The 16,467-nt window shown below is 38.9% G+C and overlaps 1 protein-coding gene and 1 long non-coding RNA gene across 2 annotated transcripts in view; one reads left to right on the top strand and one right to left on the bottom strand.

Moving 5' to 3' along the window:
- Window positions 1-16,467, top strand: part of ntm (neurotrimin) — an 893,017-nt gene that overhangs the window by 254,831 nt on the left and 621,719 nt on the right. The window lies entirely within an intron of this gene.
- Window positions 13,483-15,072, bottom strand: LOC132988576 (uncharacterized). The gene is made up of 4 exons (XR_009675825.1): window positions 15,028-15,072; window positions 14,794-14,843; window positions 13,628-14,445; window positions 13,483-13,577 (listed from the first exon to the last, which is right to left on the bottom strand). It is a non-coding gene; the product is annotated as an uncharacterized LOC132988576 (long non-coding RNA).

Below are 16,467 nucleotides of genomic sequence, written 5' to 3'. Positions count from 1 at the left end.
AGGAAACAGTAATTTATCAGTCTGTAGATAACCTCCAGAAATCTTACACCATCATCTGCACAGATCCTTCACATGGACTCTGATAAGGAGACCACTGGAGACTGGACCCCCCCTCCCTCATGCATTAGTAGCATAGAGATGTGTCACAGTTGGAGCAGTAACTAATGCAGCAGTGAGGTTGTAATTTTGGAGCAGATGGAAGAGTTAGTGGTTAGAAAGGACATGATCTGTGGAATAAACTGTCTGACTATCAATGAATCAATAAATCTTTATTTGTAAAGCTCCAGTTCATCAAATATGATCTCAAGACACTTTACAAAAGAGCAGGTAGAAGACTGTCCTCTTTGTTATATTATCTACAAAGACAGGAGAGATAATATCTCAATGAGTGTTTGACTGATTGTGCTGGAAGCCCCTCAGCAGAGAGCTTTGTGATGGAGTCTGAGAGAGTTCACAGGAAACAGTCCATCCTCCTGAGAGCATGAGTCGTGTAGCACCTTTCTACCAACAGCTTTTATTTTCATGAGTCAGCTGGGTCTCTCCAACTGTGATCAGCTCATGTTTCCTTTATCTGACAGTAGTTTATGTGTGCTGAGATGATGAGCACACAGTGTGTCCACATCAGGACACTGAGGTATTAACTCCAGATGTTCCTCTGGGGGACGACAGATGTTATCTGAATCATTGCTCTAAGCTTGTGACTGATGAATACTAAGTGAACAGATCAATACATGTGATAAGAGTTAAAGCAGCCCTGAAAGGAGCTGCAGCTTTCACAGAGTCACAAAGAGCTGATAAGACGAGTTGTGAGCCTCAACAAGCTTTGTCTTTCTCTTTGTTCTTCACATGAATCTGCAGCTCCATGTTCACCATGTGTAAACTCATGAAGATTTCATCAGGGTTTGTTCTTGGACTTCCTCATGAGGAATGTTATGTCATGTTTTAGATGACTCAAACTGTGTTCATGGATATTGATGAGGAGACTTGTTGTTTTATTGTGTAGACAGAGTGACTGGACAAGCTTCAATCTACAACTAGTATCTGCTTCTTGTCCTCTGAATCTGTACTTAAGGATTTGTTTAATGTCAACATGAGCAGCAGCTGTGTGAGCTGAACCCTGATGCTGTTTAAGAGATGGATCAGAGCGGATACATGGAGCTCAGTGAATGAGACGCTTCCTGCTGTTAGAGCATCACTGAAGACCAACAGCAGCTTTGATGGAGCTGACTGTGCTGCACACGCTCTCATTCAATGTTCACACTTTAGTCCTATTCACACAGGATCAGTATTACCTGGTGACATCATTCAGATAATGACCCCAAACCTCTGTGTTTAGTGTCTGATTCACTGAAGACCAACTGCAAACAAAGGTCACACAGTGTGTCCTCAACAATCTTCATTATGTGTCATAATCATAAAAATGAAAGTTGAGTAAAAATAACCAAACATAAAATAAATGTACGGTAAGTAAAGTGAGGTGCAGAGGGGAAGAAAATATATCTCTGTATTTATACACATGCAAACATGTTGATGAGTTCACTGGTTTCCTGTTTGTGTGTAACAAGTTTTATCCAACAGTAAAAATAATAATGATGATCATGATGGTATTTGTGACAGTACAGGCATTACTACTGGTGATAATAATAATAATTACAGCACGTGAATCATCTTCCTGTAAAATAACTGTAAAGAGCTGACAGCAGAGACGCCAGCAATACCATCATTTTACAGTATTCATACTACCCACAATGCATTGCTCATTTACAAATCGCTTTAGATCAAAACAGTATTTTAGTGTTGAAAATTTGATGTAAATTAACAACAATTGCTTACATGGAATATTTAAGGTTTTAGTACTACTACAAAATAACTTACTTCCAGGTAATCCACTGCTGAGCTGCTTTTTGTAATAAAAAAACAAGAAGCAGCCGAGGATCTAAAGTCAACTATTAATTTATTACAATGTTACAATTCAATGTAAACAATAATGTAAAGAAATCATTCTAATGTAATCATGTTTGGCTCTTTTGTGATTTCTAACAATAAATGAATCATATTTTCATCTGGCCCTAACAATAAAAAATAATAATAATGGTCTTTGATTTCCTCATGATGATGTTCTAACAGTCAACCTCTCCAAAGCTCTGTGCATGACTTCAGACTTTACAGTGCTCATTAAATGAAAGCTGATGGAGGCCTCTCTTATAATTAATGCTCAACGCTTGAGTGGAAATCTTAATAGTCTTTAAACGCTCAATACTAAAATGAATGTTTCTCATTAATACAAACCTAATTCCTGCTAAGTCTTTTTCTTAACCTGGTTATAACATTTTATTCATTTAGGACAAAAAGACATTGTTTCAGATTGAATTACTCATAATGTGGTATCTTTCAGGGTTTGTACAAAAACTCAGTATGTTGTTGTTTTAAAAGTCCAATTATAAAAGTCTAAAGTGTTAAAAACTAAAATCTTAATCTTTAAAAAGCAGCCCTGCTTTATAGGAAATACCTGTTGAGTTTCCAAACCAGCAGGAATCCTCTGAAAACAAACAGAGCTGATCATTCAAATCATCTGAAACTCTGAATAAATCATGTTCATGTGAATAATCCTCCTGCAGGGATTTAGAGGCTGGGAGTCAGGCTGATGATAACCTGAGCTCACCAGCTCAACAAAATCCCTCATTGGTTAAAACATGAAGTTTAAACCCTCAGGCATCAGTTTCATTTACTACCCTCTGAAGTCATTAAGGACAAAAATGTCCACTTCCAAAAATCTGCTATTAAAATAATACAGATTAAATAAATGTTTATGCTTTTTTCTGCATAAATATCTTAAACAACTTCAGCCCTGCTCAAAACTGCCAAAGATTCAATCATTTTGAGGATATGGTTGACATCATAACAGATGTGTGAGAGAGAGGACAAGTTTCAGCTCCACAGATCAGTTTGAATGTGTGACGAGAGCTTTGGTCTAAATGTTTATATTGGGGAACCGATGGCCTAGTGGTTAGTCATCAAAGCGGGCAGTCTGGATTTGAATCTGACTTGTGGCTCCTTTGCTGCTTGTTGTTCCCCACTGTCTCTCTCTCCCTGATCTCTGACTCTACCCACTGTCCCACACATCACACATGTGACTGATGAATCTTCTTCTTTCAGAGATGTTGATTTAAGGATTGAACAGTGTGATACTCTGCACTTATATAGTTAAAGCTCTCATCTGTCTCCTCAATAGTCTCTGAGTAATCTCTGGATTTCTCTCTGAAAGTGACAGACTGGTCTGATTGAGTATAAGATTGAAAGTGTTTCAGATTGGGACGTGTCCTCCAGGCTAGCCTGCAGCTGTTCAGCAGGTCAACATTGGTAATGTCCTCTGGGAAGGTGGACAGCAGCTTTCTGCTTGAGTGTCTCAGACAGCACTCTCCTTCTGTCTTCATCTGACTCAATGTTGGAGATCCACTGAGGCCTTTTTGCTCTCATGCTAATCGCTGTTGCTGTATTGATGCTGATTGGCTGCAGGTTTCCTCCCTCAATATGTTGCTCTCCTGTCAGCTGAAGCCCATTCAGAGAGACTCATGGTCTTATCATAAGTGCTGTAATGCATCGTCATGGTGCATGCTCTCTGTGCTGCTCGCTGTACACACTCCCACTCAAAGCAGAGACGGTGGACAGGTTCATTGGTATGTACACACAGCTCTGAAATAAGACCAGCACACACTGGGATCATAAACAGGCTGACACCTGGCTGTGCTGCTGGAGCACAGAGGTTCAAATGAAATCTAAATCAGGAACATTTTGGAAAGTGTGACTGAAATGAATCACTCCTGTGTCCTAACATTTTCTGCAGCAGCTCTTTGAAAATCCTGACACGTTGTATCTCTCCTGCCAGATGGTGAGCCTCTCACAAGTTGTTTTCACAGCATTCTCTTTGCTCTACAAGCAGGTACCACGAGCAGCAGAAAGAATATCTCCATTAGTATGCAAAAGGATGTTAACACCTTCTTTTCTTCAGAAACCGTGTGCTCCTTTGCTCTGACTCATTGTCACATGTCTGCCTGAGCAAAGTGAGGCGTTCAAAAGACGCCTTCATACAGGGCAAAAGTTACAATTTAAAAATCAATACTGTATAATATCTGGAGTTATTGTGGCCCTCCAGTTTTTTATATGATCCCTGGAGACTTTTACATTCAATGTGAAGTATGCAGAACATAAAAAAGTGATGAATACAAAATCCTGGAAGTAGCAGTATTTGATATAGAAATCTATTTTTGTAAACAGTCCAAGAGATGAGAAGAGATGTTTCTAAAAAAAACCTTGAGGTCGTGTCTTTATTTTTTTAATAACATGGCTCACTGCCCAAAACCTTCCAAACAAAGTTACACAAGAAGAGAGGAGGACAGAGACAAAAGCAAAGCTGGATTAAAACAAGAAAACTACAATCATGGAGGACAAAAGTTGTAATAATCCTGAAAATAAAACGTGTTTCTGAAAGATCACAACCTCTCACACACACTGAACATCAGGCTGAAGGTTTCTACAAGTTGAAGTGTTTTCATCAAAACAACCTGCACACAAACTGTGCAGAGCAATTTGATCAATGACTGTAATGGATCCACATGGTCCCTGCAGCATGTTAGATATTTCCTGTGAGTGTATCATGACGTCTGGTTTCTAGTTTGATTCTTTGGACGTCTCACTGCTTCAGTGTTCTCAGCAGCACACAGTGTAAGCACAGTGTCCCTGCTCCCACTATCTTCCCCCTGTGTTTCCTGTCACAGTCTGCTGTCACATATCAAATACAGAGACAACATAAAGTCAGAGAAATGTTACAAATGAATCTCAGGCCGTCATGTTAGTGTTTGTGTGACAGGGAGCAGCAGGAAGTGACTCTGAGACAACAAGTGACAACAATGAACAAAGTGACTTTTTGAAGCTTCATCTCAGCATACAGTGTAAATATACTGAATATCATGATGTAGTTCATCAATAAAGCATTTCTTCATAGACAACAGTACAGTGTTTAGTATTTACAGATGGACTCCATTTGTTCCTGCAGGTGTGAATACAAAGCTTGATGACCTGCTTTAATTCAAAGCCTCTAAAGTGCAATAGAGCTGATCACCTACATCAGTAGAATTTCTCACTGTGATGTCATTTCCAGTCAGAAATAATGGTGTTCAGGTCCCTGGTCCAGAGGAGACAGGAGCACAGCTGGAGGATCCCTCAGACAGGCTGATTATTGGGCCCACACTCGGACATGTTTGACCTTTTATACCCTCCAACATGAACAAAAAGAGGAGGTCATTAAGAAGTCAAGGTGAGAAGAGAAACAATCAGGTAATGATAGGGAGGCCTCCACGCTCGTCCTGTGAACACTTGTTCTTGAAAAGTGTGTGATGGTGTTGTGTTTATTGAGAAGACTTTTCCCTGTGCTGGGAGACTTTCATTGTTCTCACAGCTGCTGTTCTACTACAGACCTGAATGTTTGCTCTGTTCACTACAAGTCACATGACTTCTCATACAATCACACTTTTCTAATGGTGTAATATAACTACAATTAACTCAAAAACATTTACATATAAACACCCATTAAAGGACAATAACCTTCGTGTTTACCAGTGATTGTCTTTAAATTGACTTTTTTTATCTCCTCTTATTGGGACATCATGCAGTGGAGATAAAAAGAAAAAACATTCACTCTAACTTTTAAATGTGGAAATACAAATCTGAAAGTAAAGTTAGATGAACATTCAGAAGTGATAGTAGCACCAGTTGTTAAACTTTTATTGAAGTGTGACACAAAGAGAAAAGAGGTCATGTGGGTGTTCCAGCTGTATGTTCTCTGTTTGTCCCTTCTCCCCCTCTGTAGTCTCCAGGTGAAGCTACTGATTGTTCAACGAGCTGCACCTGGCCTCAGAGTTTAAAAGCCCGGTGCTGGATTCAGGAGGAGAGGCTTTTGGAGACTGCTGTTCCTCTCAGCGGGGCATTGTGTGTTGTTTAGTGTTATTAGTGTTTGAGTTGATCTTTGTTTAATGATTTAGTCTGTTAATAATCAATCCATTAGTTTCGACTTTGGTAAGGTGTACGATGTGTTTTATTGGGTTAATTTGTGGGTTGTTGTTTGTCTCATAGGGTCGTCTTATGATGGGGCGTAACAGGCAGAAGATTGTCATTTTCAAAACAGGAAAACTTTCATAGCTGAATCCTTCCTGCTTTGTTATATTAATGATAAACAGACTTGAGCTTGTATAGTGCTTTTCTTGTCTTCTGACTGATTGCACTTTTTCACCTCAGGTCACACCTACCCGTTCACACTCACACACTGATACCAGAGGTTGTTATGTTTAAGAAGATGCAGTTTAAAACATGATGACACCATCAGGGCTGCAGAGGTCGGCTGTGATTTAAACATGTTCAGAGGAGACACCATCAGTGTGACACATTAAACTCTAATCCAGTCTGTACTGTTTCTCTGTGTTTGTCACATGTTCTGTTTTCATTGTCAAAATGAATGAATGAATGCTAAACTGTGATTGTTAAGTTTGCTGGTTTGATGTGGGATACTAGGAGTTCTTTGATGTGCTTGAGCTCAGCTGATGGAGTTAGTTGTAAAGTGAATTATCAGAAACTCCTGAGTGGTTGTGATTTTAAATCCTCCACAAACCCCCGCAGCAGGCCGGAGGGGGGGCTTGTGATCAGGATTTCTCTTCAGTGTCTCTCCCTCCTACATGCTCACATGAATCACTGCATCATTTTGCCTTTCACATTAAATCCTACACGGACAAACGCGTGCAGGACAAATGTGCATGAGTAAAAATCACATCATATCCTGTCTCCCAGCTCTGATGATTTCCTCCAGCACAGCCAGTGCTTGATGTTTGTGGTGATGCTGGACCCTTTCACAGTGAATCTGTAACGTCAGGTCAAAGGCTTCCATCAAGAGGACGAAGTAGAAGTGGTTTTAGTGTCATGCTCAGCAATCACTCCTCTTGTCTGTTTCCTGACTCGAGTCAGAGGTGGACTCTCTCTCTCTCTCTTTCAGTCTCGTCCCACACAGACAGTTTCTTTATTAGATGAGGAGCAGCAGACCCAGCAGAGCTAATGCTATAAGGACATTCACACCTGTACACTTTCAGGTCATCAAGCTTCAGACACATCGGTATAAAAATGTGACAATGATTGTATGCCATGGCAGATTGGACCACATGTAACTGTCTCTCCATCCCTCAAAAACAAACTGAGTGTAAAAACCATAAAAGCAGAGAATAAAGCAGCTTCATGTTGAAGTCAGTGTCTCTTTGAGGGGGGGCATGAGGGGGCTAACAGCTGAGCTGCTGCTGACTGTAGCTCAGTCTCTTTCTCTGATTATTTAAAATCCAGACAGTGGTAACTAAAATCCTGGATACACTCTTTATGACAGTAAAATAAGACATAGATGTGACTTGAAATGAGACAGTATTTATCTGGAGAGATGGAGGAGAGAGAAGGAGAAAAGATGGAGGGGAAAGAGCAGCTGAACTAACAGGAGTCATTTTCAGGAGCTGACAGCCTGTTTGATCAATAAGAGAAAACAAAAACAAGAACATCAATAATCTTCATCAACTAACTGATCATCTTTGAAACATGACTTATTCTTTAGTTTCCTAAATGCTGAAGAGAGGTTCACTGATGAATCACTTTCTGTTCTTACACACCTGCTGTCTGTGTCGAGGTTCAAAACAAACCTGCCTCTCTTCTTCTTTTCTTCTTGGCTTTATTTGACTTGTTTTTGTCCCTGTAAACATACAGTGAGTAAATGACTCTGTGTTTGTGAAGGAGAAGGTTTCAAATGTGTCTGTAACAGGATTTAGTCTCCGTGCACAGAGTCTCTGCAGTGGATGAAGCTGGTCAGTGAAGCCATGGTTTAGGTCACAAACACACGAGTCATGAACACTCGGGGTGATTCAAAACTGTGTTTCCAGTCAGACATGTCACACTGAGGAAGGACTTCTTCATGTGTTTCATGCTAATCCAGAGTTTTTCCTCTTTGAAGCAACACAAAGCAGCCTGACAAAGTGTGCAGCACTCTGACGATGAAGGAGTAAAGTGTCAGACGATCAGATTAGTGAACACAGTCTTCATCAGATACTTTTCTGTAGCACAAAGTACCAGATCCATATCACCAATTATCAGAACATGTGGAGGGAAACGGCTCCAACAACATTCACCACTTTCTCCATTTCAACAGCAGCTCAAAGTGACTCAGTGATCATCTTCAGGAGACACTTTTATTTTGAAGGTGTAGACTCTTTCCTGTTTCTCGCTCTGATTATTTGTGTGATGATGATGATAACTAAAACTTCTCCATGGTCACTTCTCTTTTTTCTTACAGAAATATGTTGTTTTCTTTTTGGCTCTGGGAGAAACTGCACACAGTTAATTATGTGAGAGAGAAGAAACAGTGTTAGAAATAAGAAGGCAGAAGAAAAGTACATGTGTGAGGAAGTCCAGTATATTCTCTTTACATTTGGTTCTAATGAACACTGCACACACTCTTTACTGAAACACAAACAAGATCTCTGCAGTGTTTGTTTTCAGTGGATCTTCTCCCTCCTGACACAGATTGTGTTCTGGTGTTCAAGGAATTCTTTAAACACATTTCACCACCTATGTCCATTTACACACATATGAATCTTAATGATCGATGCAAGGCCAGAAAAACAGAAACAATGTTGTGTTGGACGTAGACAGAGGTCATAGATGTCTTAATTAAGAGATGTGACAGTGGATAGAGTGAGAAACCGGGGAGAGAGAGAGTGGGGAATGACATGCGAGAAAGAAGCCACAGGTCAGATTCAAACCCGGGCTGCCCGCTGTCAAGAACCAAGCCTCTGCTCATGAGGCACGCGCACTAACCACTAGGTCCCCGGTGCCCCTCTTAAAGATGTTTAATGTTTCTAGTTGATGAGGTGTGGGGTCATACAGCTTTAGGTGTGATGGGAGGTCTATCCATGCTTTGGTATTCAAACAGCGGGTGCAGCGGTCATTCACTTGTTCAGGTGTTCTTTCATCTCATGTCCTTCAGTAAAGGACCACAGACTGATCTACTGTGACTATGTGAACACTGGATGTGACATTGTAACCAGTCTTGAACACTTTTAATACTCACTTGAAGACGAGCTCCTCGACTGCTGCATATGTGAGCATAGTCTTCAAAATATATGAACTCCAGTAATGTCTTCTACCCTCTCTGCTTTCACATCCTAAAAACACCTGTTTTCTTTTACCTTTAGCTCCAGTGATTAGCACCTTTGGGTGATGTTGTCTTATATTAATCAGCATGTTGGACGTGTTTCATATGACATACTTTACTGTGAACATGAAGTTTCTACAGCTGATGAAGAAGCAGACCGGTCTTATAGCTCCACTCTGTCATGTTGCAATACTCTTCTTCTCCTTCATGTTTTTTGTTCTCTCTGCTTCTTCTTCTGCTGTTGTTTTTTAATTTGCGTTCTACATGGAAACATGCAGAACGGTCAATACACAGTGTTTAAAAACACACAACACAGAAAACAATGCTCAGAGTGATTCAGAAACAGAGTCAACAAACAGTCTGTCCAGCAGAGGGCGCTGTGTGTCTATACTTTAAAATCCTCTCTACACTTTCTGTGACACATTCAGCAGATCATCACAGCTGAACCTTAAGAATAAAAAACTATAAGAACCTTTGTCCTGTTTTTACAAAACATATAATAAATACACTCATAAAAGGCTGTACTTTGTTTCAGTGGGTATATATTTTTTCTCTTATATTAACATTGCGTGGGTTTTCCCCGGGGATCTCCGGTTTCCTCCCACATCCCCAAAAACATGTCGCTTCAAGGTCAATTGGACACTTTAAATTGTCACTTTATCTGCTCAAATCAAATCACTAAATGAATGTTTTAAATTGATCAAACTGTCTCATGACTTTTTAATAGCAAAGCTTTGAAAGAAATGACACAACATCAAACATATTTTAACCTACAGCCAACGCAAGCAAGAAAGTCTCTAGGGAGTGAGCACTCAGATGACACCGGTAGTTATACCTGTCCGGGGGTCATCTGAGGTCACACGTGACTTTGTTGATTTAAATACTCGACCTGCACTTGCACGAGATGAGATATTCAGTGAGAAGAACTGCCTCTGACAGTCATCCAGGGTTCATAGAACCGTGGTTACATTCGTAACCTTTGATTTATCACGGCTTTTTGCTCAGCAGAGTTCAGACACAGCCTCAGAATCCCACTCCTCATCAAATTCTGCATACCTCCACCAGGGTCTAGACTGCATCAAGGGGGTATACTATCCGGCTCTCGGCCTTACTAGGATCAAGAAAAAGAAGAATGAGGAATGAAGAATAAATGAATGAATTTAAACATTCTGCGTCTTTTGTTTCTGATTTATTTTATTTTCATTTACTTTTCATGTTTATTAACATGAACTAATATGGCGCTCATTCCTCTAAAATAAGAACATTACCATACAGACCAGGGGCCTCATGTATAAACGATGTTTCTGCACGTGATGTTTGTAGATAAGTTATTTCTGTATAGTTTGAACATTTTTCAGTACATAAGACAAGCAGATGAAAACTATTGTTGCCAAATCTGTATTCACACTATGGCCTGGGCAATATATCATCAATATATTAACAATAGACACTGAATTAATACAATATGAAAATAGTTCAAATCCATATTAAAAGTATCATTTGTGATTTCATGAGAAAACAACAAAAAAGACAGACAGAAGAACAGAATGAATTAATAAAAATAATCTGGCCTTTCCCATGACAAACCCAACATGGTGCGTGTCATTGTCAAACACCTTGAGGTATGCTGCTGCAGCGACGGCTCTGACAGAAGCATCAGAAAAGACATGCAGCTCAATGCACTGAGCATTAGAAACAGATGACTGGTGACTGTCCTGAGCTACTAAACAGCAGCTTGAAGGAACTAAAGGCAGAAGAGAATCACATGATGATGAGACAGCTGATTAACCAATAACAGAGCCAGACGATGACATCATGAAGTGTGAGTTAGCATGCAATGAAAGAGATGAGTGAGAAGTCATCAACAAGCTTCGATGTAAAATAGAGTCTTCCTGTCTGAACTTCCACTGGAGCTTCATTAGATGGATGGACATGTTAGTAAAACATGTGCTCTAAAATGACTTCACATCATCTTTTCTATTTCTCTCTTCATGTTAGCTGTTTGTTCAAACTTGTGTCTTCTTGCTCATAAACATTCAGCACAGAGGCTCCATGCAGACCATAAGGTTAGGAACATTGTGTCATATTACACACATTAATCTCTCAAGAAAATGATGTATTGATCTTTGGTGCACCACAGACGGATCATGAGATCACCTGAAATGAATAAATTGAAAATTCCTTCCAGATAGAATCAAATGTAAGACTTTACAGGAGGCTCATTGTTCAGAAATATACCACAACATATAAGATTTACTGTGAGTCACAGCCCCACTGTAATGGACTATTACAGTAATGTAAACACTAACATCAGCCAGTTTGAAGGATTTTATACATTTATTGGTTTGATTATTAATTTCAAAGTATCTATAGTTCTTTGTCTTTCCTCTTTTATTTTTAATTCCTCCTGTTTTTGATTCCTCCACTGTGATTGGATAACACACCCTGATTGTCTTCACCTGTGTAATTAGTCTCACCTGTCTTGATTACCTCAGTGTCTTTTTAGTCTCTGTTACTTCTCTTTGGTGTCAGTCTGTCATCAAACCTTCTCCATGTCTTCTTGTCTGGATTATTCTTTGAGCTTGTGTTTTTATTGTTTTCACCCGCGTTTGGACTTTTACTTTGAACTTTGTCTCATTTGCATTTGGACTTTAAAAGAAAAGAAAGCTTTTATTTTGTAGAATTAGTCTTTTGTTAAATAAATCATTTTGGTTCTGCACGTGGATCCTCTACCACCCTGTACTACATTCAAGCTGTATTATTGTGTGTTACACTGTAAAAAAAAATCTGTATAATTTACGGATTACAGTTATATTATAAACCATTATACAGTTATTTGCTGTAAAAATAACAGTCATAGATGTAACCTGCTTACGGTAAATTCGTGTAAAAACAACATATACCTAAACACAGTCTATCTCAGTAAAAAATACGGTACCACTGTATAAATAATACGGTACATTATTGAAACTACTTCAAGCTTTTTGCACAATATATGTAAAAAACAGATTGAACTGATTGGATAACTTGCCAACATACTCACAAAGCAAAAATTGATGTTCAAGTTAGCTTAGACTGAAAAACCAACAGTTATATATAAAAAAGACTGAAGGGAGATTAATAGAATGATAGTTTTTTCTTATTTCACAAAACAGTTGTTGATTTAGTTTATTATAGTGAAAATAATATGCAGTTAAAACTGTGAAATCGCAATATATAGTATCGCAATTCTCAGCATATCGCAAAAAATTACCTCTAACACACACACACACACACACACACACACACAAAATGACCTCTAACACACACACAAAATGACTTCTAACACACACACACACACACACACACACACACACACACAAAATGACTTCTAACCAGTGGGAGCGCACTGTAGCTGTTCCCACTCAACGTTCTTGAAGCCAAAATATGCCGCTTAGGGGCACTTCCATCTTGCGATTTTGACGTCATTTGGAGCCAGAGTCTGCGCAGTAGGGTCCGGGGGCAGGAGCCCTGGTAACAAGCCCCGCCCACTTAGCGTACTGCCCTGATGACTTACGCAGCCCAGCTACGCCGAAAGTGCTCCGCCGGTCTACGAGTCTTATGAAGAAATGTGTAAGTACAACAAACCACCGTATTCAAAGTCTAATATTTAAACACAGTGTTTTAAAAAATCAGAAGATCATTATTGAAAATACGTGGGCTGCTGGGTCCTCTGTTTTTAACAAAATCGTTCTATATTTAAGCTAAGTTAGCACCACAGACCGTAGGCTACAGGTGGTAAGATATGTTGTATTTTGTTAGAAACTGATAGTCTGTAATGTGATTCATGTCTGCTTTTCTAATATATTTAACTGAACAGTAAATCAATTGTTTTTTGTGTCTTCATTTAGGCAAAGAAGAGATAAAAGCAGCTGGTCTGACATCTTCCACAGAGGTGAAGTGTAAGTTAAAATCATCTGTTAAAAGTTATATATCCTGTGATCTTTATTTAAGTTTGTAAAAGAGGATTGTAAAAACAAGCTATTGTTAACAATACAGTTTTCTAAAATAAAACTCACACTGAGTCATACACCAGCTAAATGTTAAATAGAAAGGTGATGTTTTCTTTTCCATTTTACAATCAACAGAACCTAGAAATGACTGATTTCAACCTTTGTCTGCACACCTGTTACAGAGGTCAGGCTGGGGTCACATAGTTTGAAGGAACCTCCTCCTTCTTTCACCTGTGCTTGGACTAAGAGCTGTGCCAGACGCCCTGCTCATCCACTGTGGTAGAAATGACCTTACACCAGCAGCTCTCCCAGATGAAGAGTCCTCTCTGCCATCACCCAGAGGAGCTGATCGACGTCTGCACAACTGAAGAAGGTGGACAGAGTCTGGTGCTTTGTGACAGTGAACAGTGAGAAGGTGGACAGAGTCTGGTGCTTTGTGACAGTGAACAGTGAGAAGGCTACCACAGTCATCCTCAGAGAAAACACAGAGATCCTGGTCAATATTTAATTTATTTTTCTTTCCATGATGTTGCCCTGTGTTTAAAAGGCCAGATGCTGGAGGGTTGTGTTGGATTTGCTTTTCCGTCATATTTTAACAGTCAAACAATCATCCAGGATCTTTATAATTTATTTGATTTTTGTTGGGATTTCTTTGTTAAATTATTTTTCATACTTTCTCCTATGTTCCAGCAGTTTGACCTGATGGTCTCCCTTACTTATTTTCCACATGGTTAATGAAGCCGGGGGTCGTTTATTGAAGATTTTTTTTTTAACAAAATGTTTAAATAAACTTTTTTTAAATCTGACATGATTGTCTCTGATTAACTGGAGCACTACAACGTGTTGGTCACAGTAAAATAATTTAGCAGTTAAGTTTATAGCTCACATTTGAAAAGGCTTTGAACTGACATTAATTTCTTCTTGACCAACAACAGCAAAGCTAACAGACGAGCTCAGCTTGTCACAGCCGGTCTGAGATGAATGGCCTTCAAACTTATTTAATATTAAACATTTAAAGCCAATAAGCATAGCAAGATATGCATGAGATTCCATTTCCATTTATTCAATCACAGACTTGTCAAACAGTCTGGCATGTTGTGCTGCTGTTTTCAAGAGTTAATGACTGAAGAGAAGAACTCCATCGAGAGGGGACAGGAAACGCTCAGGGGACGAGTCCTCCATGTTGTCAGGGGTTGTTGATGGATCTGAATCTGAGGGCATCTTCTGTAATAAATAAAAACAATCATGGAGTTAAATGTAAAGTATAATGAATTTACTGTGATGTTTATGCCTCAGACCTGAAATCAGATCTGTCCTCAGGTTCTGCTAAACTTCAGGTTCTAAAGTTTGTTTTTAAGACAGGAGAACTATTTAAGAGGAAAAACAAAATATATAATAAGACATGATGAATCCAATAATATGATCAGCTTTATGAATTTATGTTTTAAGACAAAAGTGTTCCTGCCACTTTCTATTGAAGATTATTTTAAACTGTCATCACATGGGCCAGCCTGATAAATTAAACTAATGTTAAATATTCTCATATAATCAGATTTGTGTGCAGAACCTCACCGGAGCTGGAATCAGACTCTGGACTGCTGTTTCCTTTAAGCACTGATTTCCTTGAAGACAGAAAGAAGAACAATTTAAACATGAACTAGACTTCTTGCAGAACCATAGAGGCTGTTAAAATCTTCTGCTAGTCTTCCTTACATTTTAAGAAGGATTATAAATTGTTACTAAAATGACTTTGATGCTGATAGCAGTTACAATAACACGGTCCAATCATATGAGAGATAATTTTACCTTTGAGTCCTATGTGAAGGCGTTCTCTTCAGAATCAGCGCTGCAAAGACAAGATGATGGCGCCCACCTTCACAACCTGCTGCTTCAGTCTTGCTGCATCATGGTCACCTACAGGAACATCACAGAAATACAATCAAAGTACTTCACTTTATTTATCAGAGGATGTACTGTATGCAAAGTAGAATTTTTTTTAGCTGTAATTCCTCAAAAAGATTTGAGACTGCTTTGTTATTTGAGAGCACAGATTGTTTCTTTTCCCTTCTCTCTGTTTGCCTGTACATGACCTTTAAGAATTGTAAAAGATGCTACAGTAAATCCTGGATCAGCTGTGTGGATGGTGTGACTGTGTGGTAAAGCTTTATTAAAGTTGTCACGCACATACTCATATGTCTTTGGAGAGTAAAAGTACAGTGTGGTGGCAAACTGCTTATAAAATATAAAATAGTATTTTATTGGTGAGGTACCCCAATCAAAGCGTCCTACAGAGTAGCAGCAACAGGATTTAGAGGGAGGAGACGAGCGCATTATGGAGAGGAGCGCAACCTGAGAAAAAGGAAATCCCAGTTTAAAATATAATGTTGGTGAAAAGAGGGAAATAGGACGACATAAATGTCAATGTTGAAATTCTTTAGAATGCAGAGGCTGTGGATGTTCAGTTTTCTTTGGCTATAAAAAGGCAACAATAGCCTGTAGTTTAATCATGGTGTTTCTCTTCGTTGACGATTATTGAAGCGAAATCAAAAATAAATGCATGACATTTAAAACATATTAACATATGTGGGGAAAAACGCAATCTTTATGTCTTCTTTTATTGTACCTATGTCTCCTCCTAACTAACATAACAGCAGCATGTTGTGTGTAACACTGGTCTCCTGTATTAACACCTTCCTTTGAAAGGTGTTAAATACAGACACACCGTCACAATCACCGCAGGTTTTGTCAGGTTTTGTCAATTTTTAGTACAAATTCTCAATGAGCGTCATTAAATTTACAATATGATCAACTTGTGACTGTTGAATTAGTGTGTGGAAGACAATGCAGAATATTTATCAGTTTAAGCAGCATGATGCTCAGTTAATATTACATTACACCACCGCAGGTTGTTGATGTTTGTGTTCACGTTTCAGTTAGTCTCTTAAATCAGTAACAATTATATTAAATCAGATCTTACCTTTAGTTTTATCTGGATACATAGAGAAATATTCTACCCTCGTATATAGTACTATGAATTTCAGCCTGCACGGTGAAAGTAAAACCTGTTACTCTTTGTATAGCCCACTTATCACTCGGACTGTAAACATGTACACATTAGTTATGATGCAGGCCAGATTTAAATTATTTGACTTTGTTTTTGCCCTAGATACTTTTTTGAGACCTCACCAGACGTATTTATTTTTGCTGTAAAATAACTGTACAGTCAATGAACCGCATGAGTGGATT

Source organism: Labrus mixtus, chromosome 14, assembly GCF_963584025.1.
Source record: "Labrus mixtus chromosome 14, fLabMix1.1, whole genome shotgun sequence".
NCBI lineage: Eukaryota > Metazoa > Chordata > Actinopteri > Labriformes > Labridae > Labrus > Labrus mixtus.
Note: the sequence above shows the minus strand (reverse complement) of the source record. Positions and strands in the feature narration are given on the sequence as shown.